The sequence below is a fragment of the Lemur catta genome, chromosome 13, assembly GCF_020740605.2.
Source record: "Lemur catta isolate mLemCat1 chromosome 13, mLemCat1.pri, whole genome shotgun sequence".
NCBI classification, from domain to species: Eukaryota; Metazoa; Chordata; class Mammalia; order Primates; family Lemuridae; genus Lemur; species Lemur catta.
Window position 1 is genome coordinate 7,450,396 of NC_059140.1, and position 9,259 is coordinate 7,459,654.

A 9,259-nucleotide genomic window follows, 5' to 3' on the forward strand; every position below is an offset into this window, starting at 1 on the left:
CTGTCTCTTTACACAATTAATATCTTACTTTCAAAGTTACACTGTTTTCTCCTTTTTACAGGTAAAGAAAGACAGGCTCAGAGAGACAATATGGAATAGAAAAAAGACAACAGTGAAAATTTTGGAATCTTGCTCTATCACTTACTATGAACCTAGGCACTTTATTTGTTTTTGACTTATGACTTAAGCGCTCCGAACTTCATCTCTTAATGGGGTAAAATAATAGTATCTGTCTCACAGAATTATCATGAGGACTAACTACAGTATTATCTGTAGTTTAGTCCAATGCCTAAGCATCTAACACAGGAAGTACTCAATAAATATTAGCTACTATTATCATTATCCATTTCATTAGTCAGTATAGGACAGGCTATGCCATGGTAACATATAGCCTTTGAGTAGCAGTGGTTTAACACAACAAAGCTTTGTTTCTTGCTTATATTTTGGGCCCAGAGCAGTGAGAGAGCCTTTCTTGCCAACTCTCCTGCAGTGGTGACTTGGGAATCTCGGCTGGTCCCTCTTGCTAGTCTGCCCTCTCAGAGGTTTCCAGCTTCCAACCACACACATGGAACTCTTCACTGCCTCCCAGCCCCATTGGCAAACACTCTGCCATGTGGTCCAAAACTAACCGTAAGAGCACTGGGAAAATCCTAGGAAGAAGAACGCATGGGATGGACACATAACACTGTCTGTCCCCTGCACACTGAGGTGGCTGCTGAGGGAGGCAGCAGGGGTATTGCTTGGGCAAGATTTAGGATCCAGCCTAATGGATGCTGCCTCCTGCTCAGTTCCAGACAATACTTTTAATGTTGGAATGGGATCAATCACCTGGTTTTTCAAGTAAAGTCAGAAATCTTGTTTTTTAAATGTTGACAGGCAATTCTATGAGAGAGCGAGCGAGAGAGAGAGATTTTGCTGGCTAAATCCAACATAATCTGTGTTCTCAATACCAGCTCCAAAAGTCTGATTCAGTCTCACTCCTCCATTACATAAACAGGGAAGCTAAACCTGGAAAGGAAAACGAATTGGGAAAAACACAGTAAATACTGAGAGACCCAGAATTACTGCCCAAACCCATAACTGTGCTCTTTGCTCTGAAGTATAGTTACAGCAAGTCCACGATTTGGACTCTTGCTGTCCCCGGGCTCCCCAGTGTTACTGGGAGCAGAGCTTTTCCTGGCAGTGACATGGCTGAGGACCCTGGGGGGTGGGGAGCCTTGCAGAGTAGGGCTATTTGAGCAGAGACAGTGAGTGAGGAATCTCAGGGTCGTCAGGTATGTACTGGCGATTTGTGTAGCCTTGTTAGCTTACTAAGTGCCTATTCCTATATCTAAGTTATTCTGTATTAGGTTGCCTGTCCTGCTGATTTGAAGGGGTTCTGTATGTATTCTGGATAAGTGCTCTTTGAAGAGCTTGTATGTGTTGGAAATATTTGAAGGCCCTGATGTTAAGATCATCTGAGTACTTTCACCTCAGGGGAAACAGACTGTGAGGAGCAGAGGGACTGCGGGTGCTACAGCACCCCAACACTGAGTGCTTGCCACTGTCACCTTCACTGCCACTCTCCCACCCAGGGCTGCTGAAAAAATGTGGTTGTGACACAAGAACAACTGAAGTACTCTGAGTCACAAGTCTTATCTGTCCCTCAGAAAGGAGACAGCTCACCACACTCGGAGGAGCTGGAGGCATTCCATCTTACAGCCTGGAATGACACCTCACTCATTCGCTGTCTAGGAGAAATTTAGCTGTAAACATGACCAGGGCCTCGTGCCCCACACCCCGGTTGCCCAGACTAGATACAGTGACTGGGTGACTGGGATGTTTAAGTAAACTTTTGGTGAGAAAGTAAAAAAAAAAAAAGGCCCAGTATTTCTTCCAAAACTCACTCCTTTCTCTGCCGCCTAACACTTTGCCCCGTCTCCCAGCCTCCATTTACTTTGATGAGCAGACCTCTGCTCAGTGCATCACCACTGTTTTTGACAACAAAATTTTTTATTTATTTACTTATTTATTGATTTATTTTTTAATTCAAGATATTACAGGGGCACAAACATTTTGGTTATATGTAATGCGTTTGCCTCACCTAAGCCAGGGCTACAAGCGTGTCCTCCCCCCATGCAGCGCTCTCTGCTTCCGTTAGTTGTGGGTTTACCCCCCACTCTCCCCCACCTGACCAGCACCCAGTGGGTATTACTAACATGTGAACACCTTAGTGTTGATCAGGTGGTACCAATGTGATGGCGAGTACATGTGGTGCATGTTTCTCCATCCTTGTGATGCCTCACTTCAAAGGATGGGCTCAGTCTGTATCCAGGATAATATAAGAGGTGATAGTTCACCATTGATTTTGGTAGTTGAGTAGCATTCCATGGTATACATATACCATATTTTATTAATCCACTCATGTATTGATGGGCACTTGGGTAGTTTCCACATCTTTGCAATTGCAGATTGTGCTGCTATAAACATTTGAACCCAGATGTCTTTATTGTAGAATCTTTTTTTCCTTTGCATAGATGCCTAGTATTGGGATTGCTGGATCAAATGGTTTCTATTTTTACCTCTTTGAGGCATCTCCAAATTAATTTCTGCAGGGGTTGTACTAATTTGCAGTCCCACCAGCAGTGTAAGAACTTTCCAATCTCTTGACATCCACGCCAGCATTTGTTATTTTGGGACTTTCTGATACAGCCCATTCTCACTGGAGTCAGGGGATATCTCACTGTAGTTTTGATTTGCATTTCCCTAATGATTAGAGATGTTGAGCACTTTTTTATGTGTTTGCTGGCCATAAACCTGTCTTCTTTTGAGAAGTTTCTGTTCATGTCCTTTGCCCATTTATTGATGGGGTGGTTTGATTTTTTCTTGTTGATTTTCTTAAGTTGTATAAAGATTCTTGTTATCAGCCTTTATCAGATGTGTAGAAAGCAAATATTTTCTCTCATTCTGTAGTTTGTCTATTCACATTAATGATAGTTTCTTTGGCTGTGCAGAGGCTGTTTAATTTGATCAGGTCCCATTTGTTAATTTTTGTTGCTGCTCTGATAGCTTTGGTGTCTTCTTCATAAATTCTTTGCCCAGGCCAATGTCTAAAAGAGTCTTGCTAACATTTTCTTCCCAGAATTCTTAAGGTTTCATGCCTTACGTTTAAGTCTGTTATCTATCGTGAGTTGACTTTTGTGAGAGGTGAGAGGTGGGGATCCAGTTTCAATCTTCTGTACGTGGTTATCCAGTTTTCCCAGCAACACTTATTGAATAGAGATTCTTTCTCTATTCAATGGAGAAATGTATACTTTTCATAACACTAAAATCTCTGCTCTGGGAGGGACTTGTCTGCCATTTTTTGATCATGGGACGTATGTACCAGCATGATGTCTCACTGCGCTTGTGTGCCCTGTACTCCACTCCAAACACACAATGATGCTCACACCCCTCGTGCATTATTCATTTCACCTGCAGAATAACCCCCTGACCCTGTTGGTCAGGGAGGCAGAATTGAGGTAGTGCATCCCTCCCACTCCCTGTTGAGGCATCCATGGAAAGAATCCTTTTCTCCTGAGAATTCTCACTGTCTCAGTAATTGGCTTTCTATGAGTCTGGCAACATTGAAGCCCCCTTGTGGGTTTGATAACAAGAGTCTCCACTGGGTTCCTCTGAGTCCCAAGTACTCCACGGGACTGGGGAGGGAGCTATCACGCTGGTCACCTGGGCCCAGCGCCATGTCAACTGAGCAGCTCTGCTTTTACAGTTGAGATGTCAGCTGGGCAAAGTGTTCCATCGCTGTATATAAGTACTTGAAAGTCTCCAGTTGTCTCCAACCTGCTCCTGACAGTTAGGTTAACTTAGTGCTGAGCTGGAAATTCTGGCCTAAGGTCCCAGGGGGCTTAAAGACCTTTCCCACCAGCCCAGCCCTGCCTCCAGTGTCCCTGGCCGCCTAGCACCTCCCCGGCTCATTGAGGGACAGGACCAGACCTGTGGGAGGCCCCTGGTCCACCCAGCTTCTCCTGTGGAGAGAGGCCTACCCACCTGGAAACTTCTCCCCATGTCTTCTTGAGACGATGAAGTGGGTGCTCTCCAGAGCAGGGAGGATGGCCTGGGCTGAGGAGAAGGCCCCGAGCAGGAGGCGCTCCTGGGGAGGAAAGAGAATGAACAATGAGGTGGGGATTTGGAGCACCTCTGCTCCAGCTGCAGCCCCCTCTGCTGACATGTCCCCTCCTGGGTGAGACAGAGGCCCAAGGAGCCACAGGAGGGCACACCTGGGACCCTAGGAGCAGCACTCACAGGGAGTAGAAGTTTAGTCCCCCCAGGACCTAAAGGGAGGAAGTGAGCACCACCACGGGGCCATGGGCACCAGCGTCAGTGTGCCCCTGACAGGAAGGGCCCCGGGGCTGTGCAGGGGCTCAGACCCCGGACTGCAACCCTGAGAGCTGATGGAGAAGAAGGGCCAGTTCCCACATTTCCAGAGAGGGAATCCCCTGGGCACTCCTGTGGCTTACCCTGGTCACCTTGATGCTCTGGCCCTGTTTGGGGTCTTTATGCTGTGGTCCCCAAGGTAGGTGGTGATGACACCATTGACCACACTGCAGAACTGGTGAAGATGGCATGGAGCATGGGTGCCAGGTGCTCCTTGTCCATCTTGTCCCACTGGCTCCAGATGGAGCCCAGGCATTTATAGGTACCACCTTCCTGAACACCTCGTGGGGAGGAGGAGAGAGTCGCATGGACACAGCACAGCCCTGCTCAGAGTCAGCACTCACCACAGTCCCAGGCAGGAGATGGTGGTCTGAGCCGGGTTCAGAAAACTTTAGAATTGGCTCCGGTCTCGTGGGCATCCCTGGATTTTATTCTCTGTTCACTGAGGGGCCAAATGCATGAAGGCCCAGACGATGGTGTGGAAGAGAGAGTGGCATTTTCACTCAGGTCATCCTCAGGAACTCCAGAAGGTGACTTATAGCTGCTCATCCTGAGGCTGCGTCTTCTACCATCCCAACCAGTTCTCTGTTCCTTCTCCCCATTCAGATGCACATTCCCTGTGGCAGCTGCAGCCAAACGCTCTACTTGGGCGTCTGCCATAGAATGTAGTACACGTCAGGAGCCTAATAAGTGCTGAGGCTGGTGAGCCCTCCTGGGCACGTGTGTGAGTGACCTATGGCCCTGCACCGCAGTGAGTACTGTCCACTGGGTTGGGCCCAGATCACTGGACTCTGATCAGGGAATGGCTGGTGTGAGACAGATGGTGCCAGAGCGTGGCCTGCCCCACCCTGCCCTGCAGAGGCGAACTGCTTACCGCATCAGTCAGTCAACTGCTCTGCCAGCAGCTTGGGAGCAAAGGCCGTGATGGGGGCAGCTCCTCCCCGGGATTGTTCTTTGCAGCCACAGGGCAGGGACAGGAGGGCTCTGGAGCTATCTCTAGCTCTAGTGTTGTCACTGGAGGTGGCTCCTTCCCCGGTGCTGGCATTTCCTTTGGACCTGGCCCTGGTGCTGCCTGGAGATAGAGTGGTAGACCCAGGGTTACAGGTGACTCTGGCTTCATGGCAGGCCCCAGATCTGCCAGAGGTGGTGGAGCTGGCTCTAGAGCCGGCATGGAAAATGCCTGTTGCTCAGGACATTGAACAGGTGCAGGAAAAGAAGAAATGGCCACCACCATCAGTCACTTCCTACTGGCCTTTCCAAACTCAGAAATGACCCCATCACATTTAAGAACATTTTAGCCCCAAAACACCACCCCTAGAAACTCTCCCAGACTACAAGCCACTCACCATGTATTTCTGCCTTAATGGGCTCTACACACTCCAGCTGGGCAAGAACAATGTGCACATGATGTTCCAGGTCCAAGGCAGGCAGGGCGACCAGCACACAGGCCACCTCAAGCTTGAATGATGGAAAGTTCAGGGGCTCATAGAAATCGGCAGGTTATTGGTCTGTCCAGGTGACCGAAATGGAAGAGATCCTGCTGGGAGTGGTGAGGGGGCAGCAGAGTCAGAGGCCTGCCCTGTCCTCCCATACCTCACTCCCAGGACTCCCTTGTGTAGTCTGGGCCCACACCTGCTGCTACCTGTCTAGAGAACAGCCCATCCCAACCCCAGCCCTCTGTGCTGCCCTGGCAGGGGCACACCTGGCCATGGAGCCGGAATGCACAGACCCCTGTGGGCCTCAGCTTCCCACTGCCATTCTCTTCCTGAAGGTCCAGGTTACACCCCTCCGTGCCCCTGGGCACTCGGGCTTCAGACAGATGTGTGAGCAGGTTTCTCGTCATGACTCCTGGTCTAAGTCCCTGGTGCTGTGTCTGGAGGGGTGGCGGTGGGAAGAGAGACCCACACAGAGCTGGGGTGTGACTGTGCTAGGGATGGGTCCCTTGGGAGCCAGCTCTGAGCTCAGGCTGTCCTCTCCTTTGCGGGTCCCTGGGGCCCCGTCCACAACTATCTTTGACTCCTTTCCTCTTATAATGGAAGCCTCAGACCTCAGCCCTCTCGTGGAAATTATACAGTGTGTGAGACCCAGGGTCCCTTAGTCTCTCCCCAGCCACAGTGCACATGATCCCCCCTGCTTTGGGGGGGCAGGAAGTTCTTCCTTCAAACCCCAAATCCACTCCCTTTTCAGTTGGTCCCGCTGTTTGTCATCCCAGTAGGAATCTCAAAGATGCCTCCTTACTCAGAGGAGGCCACGGCCTTATTCTGATGCCTACTGTGAGTGTCTACTTTCCTGAACAGAACTGAGACTCGGGGATTGCCATCTGCCTTGTCCACTAAATCACTCCAAGTATCCAGAAAAGTGCCTGCCCAAAACAATGGCTAAAAAATGCACACAAACGAGAACCTTCCCATGTATCTATGGGAGCCCGGAGCCCCTCTTCTGGTACCCTGGGACCACTGTTCTATCAAGGGCAAAGACCAGCTAAAAGGAAACCCAAACAGGCTTAAAAAATGGGAAAACATGTTTTCTTTCTATGTGGTTTTCCAAACATAGAGGAGTACAGGGCCTTGAGGCATGGGGCAGAGACCTTCTTCAGTGAAGGGGGAGAGAAAAATAAAAAAATATGAACAACTGTAACAGACCTGTGGCTTTCCCACAGAGCCGGGTGCTATGAACCCACTTGCCATGTCTTAGGCCATTTAGTCCCTACAAGAACCCTATGAAGTTCATCTTCTGACCACTTTAGTTTTCAGAGGAATAAACTGAGCTGCAGGGACATCCCCAGGACACAGCTAGTAGGTGACAAAGTCACCACCGTGCCTCAGAGAAGATGGAGATTCACCTGCTGAACAGCTGCTCTGAGAAGTGTGGGATGGTGGTGAAGTGCCCGTAGGAGTCCAGGAAAGAGGAAAAGGAGCAAAACGAGTCCTGGAAGGCTGGATCCAGGGAATTTACCAGCATCTCACTTGTGCCTGGCTGGAGGGTCTACATAATGTGGATCTTTCCTAGGTTCAAGGTAGACTCATTTTCATCCTAGGGGGGACAAGGAGTGACATACAGTCAGTGACAACACCATGACCCACTGAGGATTGGGGTCTGGGGCTCAGACCAGGAAGTCCTCACCCTTCGGGGGCTTGTGCATGTGGAGGACTCGGGTGTCCATGGTGCTAACAGTTCTAGGCTTTCAAAGTAAAATTTGATGTGTGGGCAGAGATTGATTAAACCATTAATACCTTCAAAGCTTTTTCAAGGGCATTTTGTCAGCTGTGGAGCAACAGCACCCCCCGTGTTAATAGCCTGTATGAAGAGCATTATCCCAGTGATTCCTCAAAAACTATCCTCAGTGCAGAGATGGGAAAACACAGGCTTTGGGCTGTCAGATGGCTCTCCAACAGCACCCAGGCCAGAACTGAGAACCTGCCACAGTGAGGGCTCCATGCAATTCCCTCTTAGCTCCCTGAGGCTCCGTCTGTTCCAACGTGGTGGGCAAGGGCCCGGGCAGGGCTCATTTCTCCCCCATTAGAGACACTGCACATGGCAAGACACCCTAGGAGAACCCTTTGGACTTAAAGCAACATAACTGCTTTCTTTTCTTTGACATTAAAGGGAGCCTTGAGAAACAGCTATGGCAACTCCAGACCCGGCAAAGGGACAAATGCTGGGACACTCCAAGGATCTGAGCAGACGACTCAAGGAAGATAAAGTCCTAATAGGTATTAACTAACTGAAAGGTGACTCACATGTATCAGTTGTGAAGTCGGAAATGACAGTAACAGCACAATTTTATTTGCCACATGGACACCAGATTGGCAAAAGATTAAAAGAATGTTAACGACCAAGGTAGACTGGATGCAGAGCAACAGCTACATGTAGAGACTGCTGGTGACAATGTACTTGCCACAGTTCTTTTGGAAAGGGATCTGGCTGTACCTATTAAAATTTCCATATGCACATCCATCTTCTCAGTAAGACCTTTCCTGAAAGTCTGTCTTCTGCACGGGATTAATATATGCTATGGGTGAAATTCGTATATTCATTTTCTAATCCCAGTGCCTTAGCATGTGACTATACGTGCACATAAAGTTCTTAGGGATATAACGAAGTTTAAGGGAGTTCAGTGGGGTGGGCCCTAATCCAATATGACTTAACTCCTCATAAGAAGAGGTGATAAGGACACAGAGAGGCACGAGAGGACCCTGTGAACACAGAGATAGAAGACAGCCATCTACAAGCCAAGGAGAGACGCCTCAGAGAAACCAGCCCAGCCAACAACTTTAAGTCAGATTTCAAGCGTCCAGAATTGTGAGAAACTAAATTCTATTGTTAAAGGCCTTCAGTCTGTGCTGCTGTGTTGTGGCAGCCCTAGCAAAATGCAGCCTGCTAGGACACACACACGACGTTCCCTGTGGTGCAGCTGATATAGAAACAGAATTTTGGCCTGTCAGTCTCCATCACCACTGAAGGCTGAGCCACTGCAGGCAGCGTCTTCTCTTATGACGACAGATGAGGGCATAGCCCCTGCCCTGAGGGGCCACAGGGATGAGTTCTGTGAGATGAAACATTGCAAACAAATGCATAGAGGAGCTTAAACCGCTCCCCTCTTAGTGCGGAAACCTCCCTAGTGAGAGTTTTGGCTTTTCAGTCTTAGAAAGGGCAGCGGAGCTCCTTGCTACAGGAGATACCTGGGGTGCATAGTTAAAACTGTGCAGACAGTGGCAACAAGAAAAGATACTCGTGGCCCACTGTAAGGGGAAAAGAAAGTGTTTTCTCTGATATTCCTACAGGTATGTGAACAGGGACTGAGCATGTTACTAGGTTACCATTGAGGACTAACGGGGGCGGGGGG